The 22,170-nt window shown below is 37.3% G+C and overlaps 1 protein-coding gene across 2 annotated transcripts in view; it reads right to left on the reverse strand.

The window, feature by feature from the left end:
• The window catches only part of LOC127527357 (olfactory receptor 1468-like), a 67,959-nt gene extending 46,123 nt beyond the window's left edge, over window positions 1-21,836 (reverse strand). Inside the window, exon 1 of one of the 2 annotated variants that reach the window (XM_051925920.1) lies at window positions 21,618-21,836. The gene's annotated coding sequence lies outside the window, so the exon portion shown is untranslated. The remainder of the gene's footprint in view (window positions 1-21,617) is intronic. The other variant, XM_051925919.1, reaches the window with a different exon arrangement.
• Window positions 21,837-22,170: the final 334 nt, after the last annotated feature.

The following is a 22,170-nucleotide window of genomic DNA, read 5'->3' on the forward strand; positions in this document are numbered from 1 at the left end:
TGATGTTTGGACTTCAGGCTTCACACATTCTATAGTTTATGCCTACATTTTGTAACATTTATTACTAAAATATGAAAATGTTTCTGTTTTAGCAATGTGTTTACACAGATTACTGTAGAAACGGAACACACATGAAATGCGTGTATTCCAAATAACGATCTGTTATTTCCATTCTAAAACTCCAGCAGTTCAGTCACTCCCAGATAATCAAACAAGGCATGAGCTGGCAAAACTTAGTGAACGTTTGGCGACGGTGGGGGATGGAATAGCCGGCTACTTGCTGCTCGTCTTAATCGGCACATTTAGAAGACAAAAGAGAGGTGAGAATGGTTTTAAGGTGGGCCAGATTTATGAGTTTTTTCGTGGACTCTGGTAATTCTAGTGTTAAGAATCACGTAGTGATTCACACACATAGAACACATAGAAGAACACATACAATACAAAGCATTTAACGTGCTTCTTGATTTACGATGGTATTTGAGAAAGTAGTAAATTAAAGATTTTAAGATGAAGTTTATGATGTTCTACTTTAATGACAAAATAAACTACGTGATTAAAGTGGAACTTTCGAGATTAAAGTTCCATGCTTTTTTCCTCACTGTGTGCCTATTTTTTTTCTTCTCTCTATACTCTAATAAGCTTTCATATGACTCTCAGACGGTGGGCTACGACTCACCTTTTCACAGCGACTTTGATATCTGACAACTTCTTTTTTATTTTGGGCAATGTGCGACTTTGTGAACTTGAACTTTTGAGTTTTTCCAACACTCTATGTCACTTGATCAACTTCCTTTGTTGTTTATACCACTGTTTTAAACCAACAAATAGTACGTTTTTCCTTGCCTCCACTTAGTATTCGCTGAAATTCTTCTATTTTCCCCCGTACTTTTGTTATTGCCTTTTCACAGAATGCTGAGCTTAAGGGCTATTTATATTGATTTGCATATTCAAAGAGGCGTAATTCTGGGAGGAGTTGGGGAGTGGCGTCAGGTGCGTGCACGTGCGTTACGTCTCATGCAGACCCGGATTTATGTAGCGGAAGAACTTGGAAGTTGGTGTACGCACAGATTTATGCATCTGGATTTTTTTGTGCTTACACACATTTCCGCTTTTGTCCGTACACCATGTTTTAGTGTGAATTCTACGCACGGTGTTATGCATGAGGCCCCAGGACTTTAACAAACAGTTGAATTAGCACTCAACAACTATCTTTATTTAATTAAAATACACAATCACCCAATGTATATGCTCACTTAAACACCTATTGTTTGTTCTATTGTTTGCTGTACCTGGTATCATTCCAGTTGTCTAAATAACGTGACATGTTAATAATAAAAGTATTTAAATCCAACTGAAGAAAGAATATGTTACCACAGACAATACTTAAAATAATACGGGAAAGAATAATGTTTTCAATAACCAGCCACATTAATTACACCAAACTGCAAAATATCAGAATGTACAGTAAACAAAAGAGAGTAACTTAGCCATTAAATAACAAAAAAACAATAAATAAGTACATATAATAATAGTAATAATAGTAAATTAATACAATTGAATATTTTAAACAATAGGAGCTGAGTCGATGACAGAACAGAGAGCTGTATCTGTGGTATCTTAACATGACAAATTATTAGGAACAAAATTAAGTTATTCTTTGACTTATTTGTGTAATTGGAAGTAATCTCACTTTAACAGACACTGGATAGGAATCCCTTCTGCATACCATGCATAGGCTGTCTTCTAATATAGCTATTGAAAACATGTCCACATTTTTTTATAATAATTCTTTACATTTATATAGTGTTTTTCTCACTACTCAAAGTGCTTTACATAATAAGTGGGGAGTCACTTCAACCACCATCATTGTGCAGCTTCCACCTTTGAGTTGCGACGGTAGACATTTTGCACGAGTACACTCACTAGACATTAGCTGTTAAGTGGGGTGAGAGACAGTTGGCCAATTAGAGACAGGGGATAACTAGGGAGCCAGAATGACTAGGCCATGGTGGGCAATTTATTCTGAAGACCGGGATACACCCTATTCTTTACAAAGGAGTGACCACAGAGAGTCAGGACGGTGCCATTTTTACACACTGTGTCCCCATTTTCCACATTCAAACCACAGGGTGAGTGCCCACTGCAGGTATCGCTAACACCTCTTCCAGCATTTACTCTTGATAACTCTTAATATTTGTTTCCTTACAATTAAAAAGTTCAACTGCTTACAACTCATACCTCACAGTTCCAGAATCATCCTTGTTGCTCTCCTCTGGACTTTATTCTAGCACTGCTTGAAGTTTTACAAGATAGTTTTAATAATGTATGAGATAGCTTTTTATGTATGTACGAGATGGTGAACCTCCAATAATTTTTTTCATCATGTGGTTCAGACATTCTGTATTTTACCTTCCCTAAGAGTTAACTCAAACAATGTTGTTGTGATACCATTATTGCTATCATGGACATTCATTAACATAAGTACTGAACAATTAGAAGACAACTTCAATAAACAGGAAAATACTTCTGTAAAATGTATAAATCACAAGCTTTCTAGTGTGTTCTATAATTTGACAAGTAATACTTATAACTTATATTCAAACTACTCAGAAAATGGCTGTTAAAGCAGTAGAGACAGAGCAACAGAGAGTGTGTTTAAAGTTATCACTAGCAGATATGACTGAGAAGCGATGGGAAAGTGACTGCCCTGAGTAGACCATGTGAAAAAAAAAATCAGTACAAAATAATAGTATGAGGGTAGAATGAAAAGAAATACATCTAATTTCATATCTTATCTACGGAGGGCAGCAGTGATATGCGATACATTATGTACGTTCTCCGCTATCACCCTAGTTCACAGCAGGTCATTACGAATGGTTGTTTTCTTATTGTTTGCTATATAATGGCACCCTGTGCTGTACCCTCATCAGTGCGATTTACACAATGTGCTGTGATTGAGTTTCTGATGGCAGATGATGTTATTCCAATTGAAATTTACTGATGTATGCAAGCTGTTTAAGGTGATAATTGTTTTCTGAAATTTAAAGGAGACCTTTGTGGGCTACATTATGCATCCAACAAAGAAGCTGATGATTTCTTCAGGACATGTGTGTGGAATGGACTTCAACCGTGGTGGCTTCATAAAACTCATTTAATGCTGGCAAAAATGTGTACAGTTATCTGGTGACAAAGTAGAAAAATTAGTATACATAATTAAAGAACATTTTGTGGGATAATTTATTAAAAACATTACACATTACAGTCACCAGTAGCAGATATGGAGGCATTACTTTTCATTCTACTCTTGCATTACTTGCTTAAATAAATACATAAAGATACCTTTCAGATTTTTTCTGCATTCCCCAGTTCTTCCAAAACTATGCGTCTTGTTCATTTCCTACATTTTGAAGAGTCTCAGTGAAAATCCGTCTCATTAAAGTTCTATATTCTTTGTGTGTTCTCCTCCTTTAATTTAATTGATAAGCCTAATAATTTAAGAGAAACATGAGGAACCTCATTTCTGTTGCTGCAATTAGAAACCTTTTAATAAAATAACATAAAGCAGGAAAGCCCAACATGGCCTCGGTTTGTCCATCTCTATTTGTTTTGACTCGGTCCTTTTATGAGAAACAAACACACAGGGGACCTGAGACACTGCTGTACCTAAAACAGTTTTCTCTTGTGGCTTCTTCTTGTTAATGATAAAGTGCTTTCTAAAAACTCATTTAATTGCAATATTTTTAACACACCTGACCTGCCTTGTGTGAACTGGGAATTTACAGTCTAATGGTTACTTACCGTTCTAATTGTCCAGAGCAGCAGTTTGTCACATATGCTGTTAATGTGTCACTTATGTTAACTTCTAAAAAGAGCAAGGATGTCATCACACACGCTCTGAAAGATGGCAAGGGATGACATCAACAACAACATTTATTTATATAGCACATTTTCATTCAAATAATGTATCTCAAAGTGCTTTACATGATGAAGAAAAGAAAGATAAAAGTCAAAGTAAGAATTAAAATAAGACAACATTAATTAACATAGAGTAAGAATAAGGTCCGATGGCCAGGGGGGACAGAAAAAACAAAAAAAACTCCAGACGGCTGGAGAAAAAAATAAAACAAGTAGGGGTCCCAGACCATGAGTCCGCCCAGCCCCCTTTGGGCTCTGGACATCAATGATACGGTGCCATCACAAGTCCTGTTAGGCCTTTTACTATTTATTGGCATATTCATGAATAATGTGAGCTGATAAACTTTTCTTTCTTAGTGTGAGAAAATAAGCAACTACACAGATGAAGTGCTGGGGTCTGTGGTGGCACCCTGTTTAATGGGTAAAAAGTTATCATAGTCAAGAATAAAGAAAAAAGGACTGTTCATTCTGAGGTTGGACTTCTTCAGCCTGAAAATGGAGCTCTTGCTGGTGGAGTTCTGTTTCCATCAGTTGATGAATCGAGAATGAATGTGGACCTCTGGTCTGACCATTTATTAAACAGGGTGCAGAACAGAAAAATGGGTATTCAGGTACCAGCGAGGAAATAACATCAGAAGTAAGTCTTGCTGTCCTCCACCACTTTGGACATAAAAATGGAGAGAAAATCCCACCATGCTCAGTCCCCCATATGCTACCCGAGCAAACCCATAAAGTGCTCTCTAGGTGTGCACACCTGACATTAGTGTTTTAAGAATGGGTTGAACATTCATTCAGTTCAGGATATTCTTCGATTGTACTCTTACCTGTAAACAGTCCCAGGGTGCACCTAGAAATTTATAAATATGAAAAAGCAGTAGAAATGTATAAAATGCACATGGTTTCATTTTTTTGGTACAGTTTGATGGTAGGGAAACATCCTGGATAAAGTGCCACTCCATTGCAGGACACAATTATAAAGCACACTGAGCAAATGTTCAAATACCAATCAACCTAACCTGAACATTATGGAATCAATTTGATTTAAACTTAATTGCCAGATGTTGTATTTGCTAGGAGTTTGTCTACAACAATAACCAAAACACCAATACAATGTACAGAACACTACATTTCAACATTGCAACATACAACAGCAACCAGCAAAAGTATAGTGCACAAAAACACAAATCAAAAACAATCACAAATGTACCCATAAATAGAAGTCTTTAACATGAATAATAATTATGGTTGGAGATGGTGTTTGGACATCCAGGATACATTGTGAAGATGTAGCAGTGCTAAAGTCCAGAGAAGAGCAGCTAGGTTGATCTGGGATTATGAGTTATGAGATATTTGGAGAGGATGAAGGTTTTGAGCCTTTTCAGTTTAATAAGAGTTTAAGAGGTAACATAAACAAAGTGTTTAAAATTACAAAAGGAATTAGTACGATGGATCAAGGCTGTTATTTGTAACGTACTGTCACTTCTCTCCCTCAGTGTTAGCTCTCTGAGGAAAGACACCTCTAGTAGTTGAACAGCACCTTTGGTAAGTGACAGAAAGTTAATGTTATGAACTGAGAGTCCCAAAGCACAAGAGTCCCAAAAAAGTTCCAAAAATGCACACTAAAGGGGAATATTGATGTCAAAACCCTGGCTACTAATGGGGCAAACACAGAATCTACTTTTTTACCCTGTAAAGCTTCAAAGAGAACAAAAAGGCACAAAGGAGTTACCAGTAAGGGAATCCAAGGTGAACAAAATCCCAAAGCAGTAATCCAAGATAAGCTCAAAGAAACAGAGGAGAAGGTCAAAAATTCCAGAAAACACAATAGCACAAGCACTGAAAAATCACAGTAACTCACCAACTCTCTAGTGCATTCAAATGAACTACTGGGACCTTTTATTTTGTAGGGTGAAGGGCACGTCCTGGTAGTGATTAGCAGGTGGCCCCACCTTTTGGGACCCCCCCATAACACAGGCAAAGAAAATACAAAAGTAACACTAACCCTGTGAACCTAGGAGGCAAACTTTCACACAACTTTCACAGTAGTAAAGGAGAGAGTTAAAACAAAACCAGAGTGTCATTACGAACAATGCTGCACATCCTTCCTCTGACACACCCACACTGAAGACTTTCAGGCAATGAATTATTGAGCAGAAGTGTGTCAAGAAACACGACAGGGGGCTCTTTAACATCAACAGCAATGCAACTTTATAGTGCCTCACTGGGACTGGGCCTGCCAAGGGAGATGTTTTCTTTCTTTTTAATTTTCTTGCTTTGTGTGTTCAGACCAAAGTGTGTTTATTTATTTATTTATTTATTTATTTATGTAATTATTTATTGAAAGAGCAACTGTAAAAAATCTATCTATCTATCTATCTATCTATCTATCTATCTATCTATCTATCTATCTATCTAAAATGACCTACTTATCTATTGCCATTTTCCTGCTGGCTTGATTAATGGCCTACATATAGTTGTTACGCTATACTACTGTTACTATACACTATGCTTTAAATCTCTCAGTCCACCGCTGAGGGACACAAATTCCTGAAAGGCTGCTACACCAATCTATCATCATAATCCAGCTGACTGGCAGACCGGCCTTTACAATAGTACGCACATAATATACTGCTGTGAAGTTACATTGGAGGCACTGATGTATTTTTTGGCTGCAGGTCTTTTTTGTTTTTGCTTGTAGGTTTCAGTTGTACTTTAGTTTTGATTTACTCATTGAGCCAAAACATAAGGATAAGACAAGTGAGGCCAAAACTCAATTACTCGAGGACATCAGTGAAAATTAAGGGCAGGTGCATTTAAAACCGAAGCCAGGAAGCACTTCTTTATGCAAAAAAAAAAAATACCGAGACATGGGGTTGAAGCAGAAATCTTGACAACCTTTTAGAAGAGTCTGGATGAGATACTGGGACAACTTAGCTCTTAGTTAAACAAAACAGGCTTGATGGACTGAATGGTCTCCTCACGTTTGTCAAATTTCCTTATGTACTATGTTCTAATAAAGGCAGTAGGTAGTGAAGAATGAAATCCAAAAAAACATGGTCAACTAAGCAGTCAGACACTCTCCTGAAGTGGAGAGAATATTGGTGATAAACAACAGCTGAAAATGCAGGGATTCACCGCTGCACCATGGCACAAATGAGAGAAGAGATGCGTAGTGCATACAGAGAAATACAAGCAAGCGAAGAGTGTGAATCCGGAGCCAACAACAAGGACCTGCCAAAGCTCTCTAAAACTGTGTATTGGTGTAAATCATGCAATGTGTTCTTGACCATTGCTTCTGGTACTGAAGGATATCACTCAAAGGTGCAGTTTTGATGTGTGTTCTATGCAATGGATGGTACAAAATGAAGAAAACTGTGAGACCAAAAGTGATACAGCATGTTCTATAGCAGGGGTTGCCAACTCCAGTCCTGGAGGACCACCATTACTGCAGGTTTAGTGTATGCCAATAATAAATCTAGTGAGGCCCCATTCACACTAGAATAATACACTCTGATGTGTAACTTCTGCCAGGCCCAAGGTAATACCAACCATCCAGCTCAGATTAAGCTTTCTATATTTGTAGGCTTACAGAGGCAGGATGGAATTTGTTCAATTTCTTTCAATACCTTAGCGAAGAGATGTCAAGATGGAGGATTAACAGTATAGTGTGAAGTTCTGTGATGGACAGACAGCTGCTGATGAACGATGAGAGAGCAGGAATTGTGGGATACTTTAACTGATTGGGTTGACATGGAAGATTTTGACATTCAAAAGTGTGGGCAATTCTCTGAGGAGATGAGTAACTGAGAGGAGTTTTAAAAAAAGAAGGAAGTGCAAAGGGGATTGAGGGTTTGAGAGACTGCAGAGAGAAGTCAGTAGTAGTTACAGTAACCTTTTAAATTTATAAAGAAAACAGAATGTGAGATGATCGGGATAATTCAAAAGAGAGGCAGAGCTCCTCATTGTTTCAGAGATGTGCTTTATGAAAGGGCACATCAACAGGATAACAGGAAACCGTGGCTTTATGACAATATTTTGTAAGAATTTTCAACAGCAAACAAAAAGCAAGGACTTTTTTGGAAGTAACAAAATTAGCAATTTCTGCAAAAACTTTGTTTAAGAGCTATGCATCACAACCCAGAATATGGAGCTGATGAAAGGACACAATAACAGGATAACAAGAAACCTGTGGCCTTATCACACTGGTTGTTGAAATATTTTGTCAGCAGTTTCAATACCATCAGTAAAAACAAAAGATGAACTTATATGAAAGTAACAGAATTTGTAATGAGAAGACAACTTCTACAAAAAATTTAAACATCATGTTCATAAATTTAATTTCATCATCTGAAAGGTGGATACACAAACTGAAGGAATTAAAGACTTGTATAAGACAATGTAGCTTGCTTAGTTATCTAATGGCTAATTCTCCTATATCCCAGATGCATTTTTAAATTAATTAGGGCTTCCACTGCAGCTACATGATTTGTAGTTTCTTTCACATTTCTGTAACTCTTTCCAAACTGCTTTTTAAATGCACTGTATTTCCAAGGATTCTTGGATTAGATGCATATTAATCACTATATACACAAGGACATTCTGCTAAATTCACTTTCAGAATAGGTTTCCATGTTTCTTGACAGTGAGGAAGTGTCCTTTAGCCAAGTGGTGTCTGGTCACCATGACAGAAAAGAGATGGAGTAGCTCAGAAAGCTGGATGGAGGATGACAGTCCATACCCCCTGATATGGAATCATTCAGACTTTGCAGTGTATAAGAGCAATTTTCATTGAAATACAACATGTTTATTTAAGTTTTTTAAATTGATTAACACATTATCTGGACTAAGTATTTGCAAAGCACATTTTAACAATCTAAGCATCAATTTGTAACAAGTTACACATTCAATAGTTTATCAGTAAGTTAACCCTAACCCTAATCTCAACACAACATGCAGTATATTTTTATTTCCATCTTATATGAGTTTATCTTCTCCTAATAAAGAGTGTATGAATGCTTTTATTAATTTCTTTATTCCTGTAGTACTAGGGTGTTGTACCGTGTAGCCATTATGAAATCTAGTGAGAACTCAAGCAAAAATTCCACCCTTTTATTGGCTAACTAAAAAGATTACAATATACAAGCTTTCAATGCAACTCAGGCCTCTTCTTCAGGAAAGATGTAAGACAACTAAGAGAGAAATACTGAGAAAAACAAAAATGTTTACGTACAATTTATTTGGAGAAGGCTTATAACAGAGTACAATGTCATGAGGTCCAGTGGTGCATGATACAGAAAGGACTACCAAAGAAGTACATGAGGATTAACCAGGATATGTATGAGGGAATGAGGACTTGGGTTAAAAGCAACTGCTGGAGTTACAGACTAGATCCCAGTTAGAGAAGGTCTGCACCAGACATCTTCTAGAAGTCCTTACCTCTTTGATCTGGTGATACATGTATTGACTCATGGGATAACAGACCAATTCCCCTGTTGCAGGCTTTGTGCTGGTGACATTGTGTTGTGTAGCACCAGAGATTAGGAAGAGTAGAGTAAGTTAGAAGAATGGAAAACAGTTTTGGAAGACAGAGGGTTGAAGAATATATGAGGTTTAATGATGATGAGGGTTCAGAAGTTAGTCTGCAGGGAGAGCTATTGAAAAGCGTGGATAAGTTTAAACATTTAGGATCAGTGACAGCCCAAGATGGAAAGCTAGATGCAGAGATAACCCTAATACTGCAGGGTGGATGGAATAATTGGAAGAAGGTATCAGGAGTATTGTGTGATCGAAGAATTAAGTCAAAGGTTAAAGGTAAGATTTTAAAAGAAGAAGCGTGTGTAGTGTGTGTATGTTTCTTCAATTTAGTGTGTGTGGGAATAAGCCAACCATTTCTACTTACCTCGGGTTAACAAACTTAGACATGTAACTTCTGCCAGTCCAAACTATTATCAGCCATCTAGCAAAGATTCTGCTTTCTTTTTTATTTTTATTCACCCAGCTGGCTGATGACCTTTTTATTTGTTGGCCTATAGATGCACCTAACGTCAAGGTGGCATTTGTTCAGTTTCAGTCCAACTCTTGATGAAAGGATGTGAAGATAAAGGATTAACAATATATTATGAAATACTGTGTTGGGTGCACGACTGCTAATGGACTATGAGAGAACAGAACCTGTGGGATACTTTAACAGATGAGGCAGAGACAGGAGATTTGGACTTCAAAATGGTGGACAGTCCTCTGAGGAGGTGAATAGCAGAGAGAATGTTTATAAAAGGAACACAAAGCAAGGGTTGAGGATTCAGTATACTGGAGAGATCAGAGAGAAGTTAGGAATAGTTACAGTAACTCTTTAAAGTTAATAAAGAAGACAGCACGAGGGATGATCAGGATAAGTGAAAAGCGAGATAGACCCCCTTATCATTTCAGAACTGTATCTTCATATCCCAGAATATGGAGCTGATGAAAGGATGACATGATAAAAAAGAAAACTGTGGCATCATGACACTGATTGTTGAAACATTTTGTCATCATTTTTAATTTTAATCCCGAAAAAACAACAAAGTAACAAATTTGACTTTTATGATAGTAACAAAATTAGCAATTTAAGAAGAATTTCTGCCAAAAATTTGAATATCACATTCATATATTTAATTTCATCATCTGAAAGGTAAACAGACAAAAACTGAAATATTTAATGACTTACATAAGACAATGCAGCTTGTTTGGAAATCTAATGCCAAATACATTTTGAAATTTATTACGGTCTCCACTGCAGCTACATGACTTTGCAGTTTCTTTTCATATTTCCACAACTCTTTCCAGATTGCTACTTAAATGCACTCCTCCTAAATTTCCAGCAGGATCCTGGGGTTAAATGCTATCAATCATTATCTAATTTAAGACATTCTGCTAAATTCTTCTTCAGAATTAGGTTTCCATGTTTTCTTGTTAAAGAAGATGTGTCCTTTAGCCAAGTGATGAACTTCTGTGCAGGTCTGGTCACCACATTAGAAAAATCATGGAGTAGCTCAGGAAGCTGGACAGAGAGCAACAGTCAATACTCATGATGTGGTCTCATTCAGACCTTGCAGTGTCTAAGTTACCAGTTTCCTTTCAAATATAGCAACATTTTATTTAACTTTTTTATTGAATCAGTGAAACACTGCCTGGACTTAGTATTGATAAAGTACTCTTTGAGAGTTTAAGCATCAGTTTGTGATAAGCTACACTACTATCAGTTTATCACTAAGTTTACTAAATCTCTACACAAGATGAAGTAAATATTTTATTTCCTCCTTATAGGAGTTGATCTTCTCCTAATAAAGAGTTTGTGAATGCTTTTATTTATTTCTTGATTCCTAAAACTGTAGATAATTGGGTTCAACATAGACGGCACTGCATTTCCAAGAATAAATATCACATTGTAAGTTTCTCTTGTAATTGTGACTCCCGCTCCTGGCAATATATAAAAAAATGCAAGTGGAATGTGAAAAAGTCCGACCACAAGCAGGTGGGTCACACAAGTGCTGAAGACCTTACTTTTCCCACCTGCTGAAGTAACTCTCAGGGCTTCAATAGCAATCCGACTGTAAGATAAGAGAATTAAAATCAGTGGGGAGACACCATAGACAACTGCACCAGTAATCATGGGTATTAAGTATTTGGGATCGTCAGTACATGACACCTGGACCAGGGTAGTATAATCACAAAAACAGAAAGGAAGGATATTGGTATGACAAAATGATAGCTCTGAAGCAAAAACAGGGATATGCAATTTGAAACATATTGCAAAAATATTTAACACTAAGAGACTAATGACAACTTTTTTATTAGTAATGGCTAAAGGGTACTGCAAAGGATAAACAACAGCTATGTAGCGATCAAAGGCCATCAACGCTAAGAGAAGGGATTCCATTTCCTCAACATGAATTAAAAGAAATATCTGCAACACACAGGCTGTATAAGGCACCACTGAAGAGCTGAGCAGAAGGACAGACAGCATTTTTGGGATGAGAATTGAGCCATTTGCTAGGTCTATCACCGCCAAGGTGCCGATGTAAATGTACATTGGAGCATGGAGTTGAGGGTTCAGGATTATTACCAAGATCACCAGTAAATTTCCAAACATGGATATGAAGTAGATGAATACGAGAGCAAAAATCATAATGGTCTTCTGGTTTGATTCAATGGCACATTGAAGTATAAATTCTGAGACAGTGATGGTTGCGTTCTTCATTTTCATAAATCTAAAAAGCAATCAAAACAAATATTAGAATATCTAATACGTAACCCGGTGGGAGATAGTATACTATATGAACGTTTGAAGAAACAGTAGACACTAAAAGCACACCGCAAACTAACATTCAAAAGAAGCAGATGAATGAAAGAACACAAATCGTAAAGGTCTACTGGTTTGTTTCAATGGTATAAATTCTGAGTCGGCGATGGTAGCGTCATTCATCTTCATAAATCTAAACAATAATAAAAACAAATATTAGGGTATCTGTCACATAACCTCATGGGAAATGGTATACTCTATGAATCTTTGGAGAAACCAGTAGATGTCAAGTGAGAAGCTAACAGCACACCTTAGACCAGGGGTCACCAAACTACGGCCCGTGGGCCGGAGGTCTGTTCATCAGGCTTGCTGACGGTACTTGAATTTGCTTGATAAAACGTATGGAACATGAGATGTGGTGATACAATTTAAATTTAAATATTATGTTTAGAATATTAGGAGATATTTCCTATTAGTATTTTATTAATTAGAAATTTAATTTATTTGTTACAAATATATAATATGAATATTATATATTTTATATATCACATTAAGGGGGAGATCCTCTGAAAAATTAAAGGTGTTTTTTTCGGTTTATTCATACTACCATTCGAAAGAACACAGTTTACTGAGTATTTTTTGAATCTTTCAGAAAAAATTATGGCAGAGTTATTTATATATATATACACAGTAATCCCTCCTCCATCGCGGGGGTTGCGTTCCAGAGCCACCCGCAAAATAAGAAAATCCGCGAAGTAGAAACCATATGTTTATATGGTTATTTTTATATTGTCATGCTTGGATCACAGATTTGTGCAGAAACACAGGAGGTTGTAGAGAGACAGGAACGTTATTCAAACACTGCAAACAAACATTTGTCTCTTTTTCAAAAGTTTAAACTGTGCTCCATGACAAGACAGAGATGACAGTTCAGTCTCACAATTAAAAGAATGCAAAACATATCTTCCTCTTCAAAGGAGCAAACAAATCAATAGGGCTGTTTGGCTTTTAAGTATGCGAAACACCGCGGCACAAAGCTGTTGAAGGCGGCAGCTCACACCCCCTCCGTCAGGAGCAGAGAGAGAGACAGATAAAAAAATCAATATGTGCCCTTCGTGCTTTTAAGTATGCGAAGCACCATTCAGCATGTCGTTTCAGGAAGCAGCTGCACAAAAGATAGCAACGTGAAGATAATCTTTCAGCATTTTTAGACGAGCGTCCGTATCGTCTAGGTGTGCGAACAGCCCCCCTGCTCAATCCCCCTACGTCAGGATCAGAGAAAGTCAGCACAAGAGACAGAGAAAAGTAAGCTGGGTAGCTTCTCAGCCATCTGCCAATAGCGTCCCTTGTATGAAATCAACTGGGAAAACCAACTGAGGAAGCATGTACCAGAAATTAAAAGACCCATTGTCCTCAGAAACCCGCGAAGCAGCGAAAAATCTGCGATATATATTTAAATATGCTTACATATAAAATCTGCGATGGAGTGAACCCGCGAAAGGCGAAGTGCGATATAGCGAGGGATTACTGTATATATATATAGGTGTAAATTGAAATATAGTATAAAAAAATATTTGTAAAAATTCTTTATTTTTCTAATTCAATGTCTTTTTCATTTTCAGATCCCGTTTTCTCCACCCTTTGTTATGGCTACTAAGAAAAGAAAAGCAGACGCCGAGTGTCGCGTTTTCAATGAAGAATGGGGAGTAAAGTACTTCTTTGTGGAAACAAATAACCAGAAAGCTAGTTGCGTGGTATGCAGCGAAAGTGTTGTCGTTTTGAAAGAGAACAATCTTCAGCATCACTATGAAACAAAACATCTATCAACATATTCAAGGTTATCTGGAAAGTTAGGCTGAGAAATATGAGTCCATGAAACGTGGTTTAGAAACTCAAAGAAATCTCTTCACGAGAAAGTTTGCTGAAAATGAATCTGTCACTCGTACAAGTTACAAAATAGTGCATAAGATGGCAGAGCGAGGAAAACCATTTACTGATGGCAACTTCATCAAAGAGTGTATGATGGAAGCAGCAAATGACTTGTGTCCTGAGAAAGACGATTTGTTTGGAAGTATCAGCCTTTCGGCAAGTTCAGTTGTGCAGAGAATAGAAGAACTTGGAGAACATAATGCTACAGATACGCGAGAAAGCTAGGAACTTCTTGTTGTATTCTCTGGTGCTGGATGAGTCTACTGATCTCTCGAGTATGTCACAACTTCTCGTGTTCATTCATGGTGTCAATTTGGACTTTCAGATAACGGAAGAGTTGTCATCCATTTGCAGCATGCATGGAACAACAACTGGAAGTGCAGAAAACTTTGCAAGACTACAACCTTCAGTGGAATCAGCTTCGAGGTGTTATAGTTGATGGAGGAAAAAACATGGCTGGAGTGAGGAAGGTTCTGGTGGGGCAGATCCGGACTCAGTTGGAAGATTTGCAAATTCCGGACGCTCTGTTCATACACTGCATCATACATCAGCAAGCACTTTGTGGTAAAGACTTAGATATTTCTTGTGTACTGAAACCAGTAGTTTCTGCTGTGAACTTCATTCGGGGACATGCACTTAATCACCGTCAGTTTCAGGCCTTTCTTGAAGAAATTGATTCTGATTTCTGTGACTTGCCTTATCACACAGCAGCGAAGTGGCTCAGTTGTGGTAAAGTCCTGTTTTGTTTTTACAAGCTCCAAAACGAAATAGGTGTTTTTCTCACTGAAAAAGAATGAGCTGATCCACAACTGTCAGATTCTACCTGGCTGTCAAAGTTGTAATTTTTGGTCGACATCACATCCCACATGAATGAACTGAACTTGAAACTTCAGGGAAAGGATAACCTTGTCTGTGATCTGTACAGAATCAAAGGATTTTGGAGAAAGCCGTCATTGTTTGAAGCACAACTGGAAGGAGAAAACGTCTCTCATTTTCACTGTTTCAAAGAATTTTGCGCTACAATCGCTGAAGATGTCGACCTCGATTTTCCGAAAAAGATTATTCGTGACTTGAAGAAGCATTTTTTGGTGAGATTTTCAGATCTCGACAGAATTGAGAGTGACATTCTTCTGTTCCAGAATCTGTTTGATTGTAACCTTGATGATGTGCCAGTTGAACTACAGTTGGAGCTCATTGATTTGCAAGCAAATGACGTGTTGAAAGAGAGGCACAGAGAAGGAAAACTTGTTGAATTTTACCACTGCTTACCTGATGTTGAGTTTCCGAAACTGAAGAAATTTGCCGCTGGTATGGCATCAGTGTTTGGAACAACTTATGTCTGTGAACAAACATTTTCAAAAATGAAGTATGTGAAGTCAACACATCGAACGAGATTGACTGATGAACATTTGAAAGCAATTCTCTTGATTGGATGCAGCAATTCCAAACCGAACATTGAGATATCTTGAAAGCCAAACATCAGTTTCACAAATCTCACTAACCTTTTTTGCTGCTTAGTCTGTGAGATTCGGATATGTGCACACTAGGTCTGATGTAACTATCTTTTTGCTAACGTCGCCTTCTTTGATAACATTTTAGTAAATAAATATGTTAAGTGTCTTTGTTTTTTGTGCATTTCATGCCACTCACCCATGATTAACATGGAAATCTAAACTTAGTTTTTTCTCTTTTTTCTCCAGAGCTTTTGTTCTGGTTTATAAGTATTGAACAGAATGATTATGCGGCCCGCGCTTGTCATTCTTTCATTTATCCGGCCCGCTGTGAAAAAAGTTTGGTGACCCCTGCCTTAGACCAACCGTTTAATATCACAAAATGTATGACTGATTGTGAAAGGCATTACTTTAGCTATCCTACAATTTGCTGCCCAAATTAAGATTTCAGCTGGTTCTCAAATGAAAGGCTAAAAAGTATGAGCGTTTAGATTTCTTCTTTAGAATAGAAAAGGGCTATTCAATATGTATGTTCAAATCACTAAACTAAAGGCACAAGAATGATATGCTGTCACCCCTACAGCAGCAACAACACTAATTAAAAACCAGTGACCAACACAATGTCCACTCGGGTCTCACACCAAAATACAGAAAAAACAAAATGAAGATAAATGAAAAATATTAATATATATTAGAAAATTAAAAATAAAATACAACTCCAAATACCTATTTACTTTCCCACCTAAAACCCACCCCAATTAATGCAATAGATAGATAGACGTGAAAGGCAGAATATAATACACAGATGATTTGTTGGCTGAACATCTTCAGTGTTAATGTGTCAGAGAGAAGATGTGCAGCGTTGTTTATAATTGCACTTAGGTTTTTCTTCATTTTCTTCTTCGCTGCGACCTTCAGGGAGTCCAAAGTGCATATATAACTAAGCTTGCCCTTTTAATTAGCTTGTTGATTTGGTGGGCCACTCTTAAAGTGATGTTACCAACCCAGTACACCACAGTGTAGAAAATCACTTAACTTACTTAGACTTAGTTCCTTCTGCACCAGGAGTCGCATTGGGTGCCAAGCAATCGCCATTGAGCTTGGTCAACATCAGTGGCCTTTGAGAAAGGTTCTCCTTACTTCTGTTGCTCATGCACTGGTGTCCACAGCATTGCCACTTTTTTTCCTCACAGTAATAGTTAAATATCTCGGGTCCTTTGTGACATTTTTTTTCATCTTTTACATTAGGGCACACATTCTCATAACTACTTCACTGCTATTATTCTATTGATCTGTGCCTCGGGCTGAAAGTTGCTTTCCAACAGCATAAGGTGGTCTTGCTGCAGGCTATCAGTCTTTATTTGAACCTTTCTGAGGTGGAAATCACATGAAAATAATATTAACTAAAATCACATTTCTAAAAAAAAAAAAAAAAAAAAATTAAGGGAGCTTGAGATATCCCTATCCTTTAGATAATCAGTGTGACCAAAAAGTAAAAGAATTCATGAACCTCCTGGACTTTTTTGATTTGAGACAGCTCGTTAATCAGCCTACACATTAAGCAGGTCATACGGTAGACTTAGTAATTACTAAAGGACTAAAGGTTGATGTAAAGCAGATTATTGATATTGGTCTATCAGACCATTTTCTTCTACTATTTAATATAGAAATATTGATAGAAAACATTCATGAGAAACATATTGTTAAACACTTCTTTGACTCAGCAGCTTTAAAACTCAAACATTCTAAGCAATCATTCCGTTTATAGTGCCAACTATAATAGCGAGGATAATGTAAATAGTAAGGTGGAAAGATTTAATATTAAGGTGAGAGCTGCTGTTGACATAGTTGCACCTGAAAAGACAGTTAAAAAATCTTCTAGCATTGTTATACTATGGAAGACCCAAAGAGTGTCTGATTTAAAGAGAACATGCCGTAGAGCTGAGCGTAAATGGAGGAAGACTAAACTTAACTATCCACTATGAAATATTAAAGGTTAAAATAACAGAATACAATAACACAGTCCATCTTGAGAGGCGCTGCTATTTCTCTAAGATTATAAATAACAATGCTAGTAATCCCAGAGTCTTATTCTCGATGATTGACCGTCTGTTAAACCCAGGTAACTCAAAGGAATGCCTCCTAAGTACTTCCAGTAAAACCTGTGAGGCTATTGCTGTATTTTTCAATCAAAAAATTAATGATATTAGAAATAACATAGTATATCTCCCCAACACTGAGGATCCTCCTAAACCCCAGTACTCCGCTATAAACAAATTAAACTCTTTCACTAGGATAGATTTACCTGATTTACATAAAATAATTTCCCAACTGAAACCCTCCACCTGCGTCCTTGACCCAATACCAACTAATTTTTTCAAAGTATCGGGCGTGCTAATTGATAATATTCTTGACATAGTAAATTCGTCAATAGATACAGGGGTCTTCCCAGACTGTCTTAAGACTTCTGTAGTTAAACCCCTACTTAAGAAAAATAATCTTGACCCCTCTGCTCTTGAAAATTTTAGACCCATCTCTAACCTGCCTTTCTTAAGTAAAATTCTAGAGAAGGCAGTCATTATACAGTTAAATGAGCACCTCAATAAACATGCTATTCTTGATAAATTTCAGTCAGGTTTTAGAACAAATCACAGCACAGAAACTGCACTCGTTAAAGTAGTAAATGACAGAGAGAGGCCATTTATCTGTTCTCATCCTCTTAGATCTGAGTGCCACATTTGACACCATTGATCATAATATTCTTAAGAATCGCCTTAGTCAGTGGGTGGGCCTCTCTGGCAGCGTCTTAAATTGGTTTGAATCCTACCTGGTAGGGAGAAAATTCTTTGTTAGTTGTGGTAATTACAACTCAAAGACACATGATATCCTATATGGTGTTCCACAAGGCTCTATCCTGGGTCCACTGCTCTTCTCAATCTACATGCCTCCGTCAGGTCAGATTATCTCAGGGCACAACGTGAGCTACCACAGCTATGCTGATGACACACAGCTGTATTTATCAATAGCACATGATGACCCCGAATCTCTTGTTTCACTAACACAATGTCTTACTTGTATTTCTGAATAGATGAATAGTAACTTTCTCAAGCTAAATAAAGAGAAAACTGAAATTTTAGTGATTGGCAATAATAGATACAATGAGGCTATTAGAAATAAACTGGATACATTAGGATTAAAAGTCAAGACAGAGGTAAAAAGCTTAGGGGTAACTGTTGACTGTAATCTGAATTTTAAATCGCATATTAATCAGATCACTAGGACAGCATTTTTTCACTTAAGAAACATAGCAAAAGTTAGACCTCATATCATTGAAAGATGCTGAGAAATTAGTTCACGTGTTTGTTTTCAGTCGACTAGATTACTGTAACGCAATCCTCTCAGGACCACCCAAAAAAGACAAATCGTTTGCAACTAGTGCAGAATGCAACTGCTAGAATCCTAACCAAGAAAAGAAAATCCGAGCACATTTCTCCAGTTTTGATGTCACCACACTGGTTACCTGTGTCATTCAGGACTGACTTTAAAATTCTGCTTATGGTTTATAAAGCCTTAAATAATCTCGCCCCATCTTATATATCGGAATGTCTGACATCTTATATTCCAAATTGTAACCTCAGATCCTCAAACGAGTATCTCCTTAGAATTCCAAGAGCAAAACTTAAAAGAAGTGGTGAGGCGGCCTTCTGCTGTTATGCACCTAAAATCTGGAATAGCCTGCCAATAGGAATTCACCCTCACTAATACAGTGGAGCACTTTAAAAAAACTGCTGAAAACACATTACTTTAACATGACCTTCTCATAACTTCACTGTAATTTAAACCCTGATACTCTGTATATCCAATTCATTATAATAACTATTCATGGTGGCTCTAAAATCTGTACTAACCCCTACTCCCTTCTGTTTCTTTTTCCGGTTTCCTTTTGGTGATGGCTGGTGCCACCACCATCTACTCAAAGCACCGTGATGTTCCAACAGTGATGGATTAAAAGCCAGAAGTCTGCATGACCATCATCATCAAATCCTTCCATAAGAACCCTAAATACAAAGAGGACTATTTCATTTATGTTAGGTAGAATGCCCAGAGAGGACTGGGCGGTCTTGTGGCCTGGAACCCCTACAGATTTTATTTTTTTCTCCAGCCGTCTGGAGTTTTTTTTTGTTTTTTCTGTCCTCCCTGGCCATCGGACCTTACTCTTATTCTATGTTAACTAATGTTGTCTTATTTTAATTTCTTATTATATCCTTTATTTTTCTTTTCTTCACTATGTAAAGCACTTTGAGCTACTTTTAAGTATGAAAATGTGCTATATAAATAAATGTTGTTGTTGTTGTTGTAATGAGTAGGGAGTCACTTAACCACCACCATTGAGGAACTTCCACCTGTGAGTTGCGACGGCAGCCATTTTTCACCAGTACATTCAATACACATGAGCTGTTAAGTGGTGAAGGGGTGAGAGACACTTGGCCAGTTAGAGTCAGGGGATGATTAGGAGGCCAGAATGACTAGGCCATGATGGGCAACTTAGTCTGGAGACTGGGATACACCCTACTCTTTACAAAGGAGTGACCACAGAGAGTCAGGACCTCAATTTTATGTCTCATCTGGAGGACGGTGCCATTTTTTCACAGAGTTTGCCCATTTCCCACATTCAGACCACAGGGTGAGTGCCCACTGCAGGTATCGCTAACACCTCTTCCAGCATTTACTCTTGACAACTCTTAATCTTTGTTTGCTTACAATGAAAAAGTTCAACTATTTATAGCTCATACCTCACAATTCCAGAATCAGCCTTGCTGCTCTCCTCTGGACTTTATTCTAGCACTGATTGAAGTTTTACAAGATAGTTTTAGTAATGTATGAGATAGCTTTTTATGTATGTACAAGATGGTGAACCTCCAATAATTTTTTTCACCATGTGGTTCAGACATTCTGTAGCTCACCTTCCCTAAGAGGTAACTCAAACAATGCCATTGTCATACCATTATTGCTATCATGGACATCCATCCATCCATCTATTTTCCAACCCGCTGAATCCGAACACAGGGTCATGGGGGTCTGCTGGAGCCAATCCCAGCCAACACAGGGCACAAGGCAGGAAACAATCCCGGGCAGGGTGCCAACCCACCGCAGTATCATGGACATTCATTAACATAAGTACTGAACAATTAGAAGACAACTTCAATAAACAGGAAAATACTTCTGTAAAATATATAAATCACAAACTTGCTAGTGTGTTCTATAGTTTGACAAGTAATACTTATAACAGAATACTGTAAATACCTGCTAAAGATTCAAACTATTCAGAAAATGGCTTTTAAAGCAGCAGAAAGAGAGCAACACAGTGTGTTTGAACTTATCTCTAGCAGATATGACTGAGAAGCGATGGGAAAGTGACTACCCTGACTAGACCACATGAAAAAATAATCAGTACAAAATAATAGTATGAGGGTAGAATGAAAACAAATACTTCTAATTTCATATCTCATCTACAGAGGGCAGCAGTGATATGTGATACATTATGTGGTTCTCCGCTATCATCTCAGTTCACAGCAGGTCATTATGAATGATTGTTTTCTTATTGTTTGCTATAAAATAGCAAACCTGTGCTGGACCCTCATCAGTGCGATTTACACAACGTGTTGTGATTGAGTTTCTGATGGCAGATGATATTATTCCAATTGAAATTTACTGACGTATACAAGCTGTTTAAGGTGATAATTGTTTTCTGAAATTTAAAGGAGACCTTTGTAGGCATCACTACGCATCCAACAAAGAAACTAAGAATGCATTCAGGACACTTCTACAGAATGGACTTCAATAGCTTCACAAAATGTGTTTAAAGTTGGCAAAAATGTGTACAGTTATCTGGTGACAATGTAGAAAAATTAGTATACATAATTAAAGAACATTTTCTGGGATAATTTATTAAAACATTACCATACAGTCACCAGTAGCAGATATGGAGGCATTACTTGTCATTCTATTCTTGCATTACTTGTTAAATAAATACATAAAGATACCTTTCAGATTTTTTCTACAATCCCAGTTCTTCCAAAACTGTGCGTCTTGTTCATTTCCTAAGTTTTGAAGTGTCTCAGTGAAATCCGTCTCATTACAGTTCTGTATTCTTTGTGTGTTCTCCTCCTTTAATTTAATTGATAAGCCTAATAATTTAAGAGAAACATGAGGAACCTCATTTCTGTTGCTGCAATTAGAAACATTTTGATAAAATAACATAAAGCAGGAAAGCCCAACATGGCCTCGGTTTGTCCATCTCTATTTGTTTTGACTCGGTCCTTTTATTGAGAAACAAACACACAGGGGACCTGAGACACTGCTGTACCTAAAACAGTTTTCTCTTGTGGCTTGTTCTTGTTAATGATGAAGTGGTTTCAGAAGTCATTTAACTGCAATATTTTTAACACACCTGACCTGCCTTGTGTGAATTGGGAATCTACAGTCTAATGGTTACTTACCGTTCTAATTGTCCAGAGCAGCAGTTTGTCACATATGCTGTTAATGTGTCGCTTATGTTAACTTCTAAAAAGAGGAAGGATGTCATCACGCACGCTC

The sequence above is a fragment of the Erpetoichthys calabaricus genome, chromosome 4, assembly GCF_900747795.2.
Source record: "Erpetoichthys calabaricus chromosome 4, fErpCal1.3, whole genome shotgun sequence".
Lineage (NCBI taxonomy): Eukaryota > Metazoa > Chordata > Cladistia > Polypteriformes > Polypteridae > Erpetoichthys > Erpetoichthys calabaricus.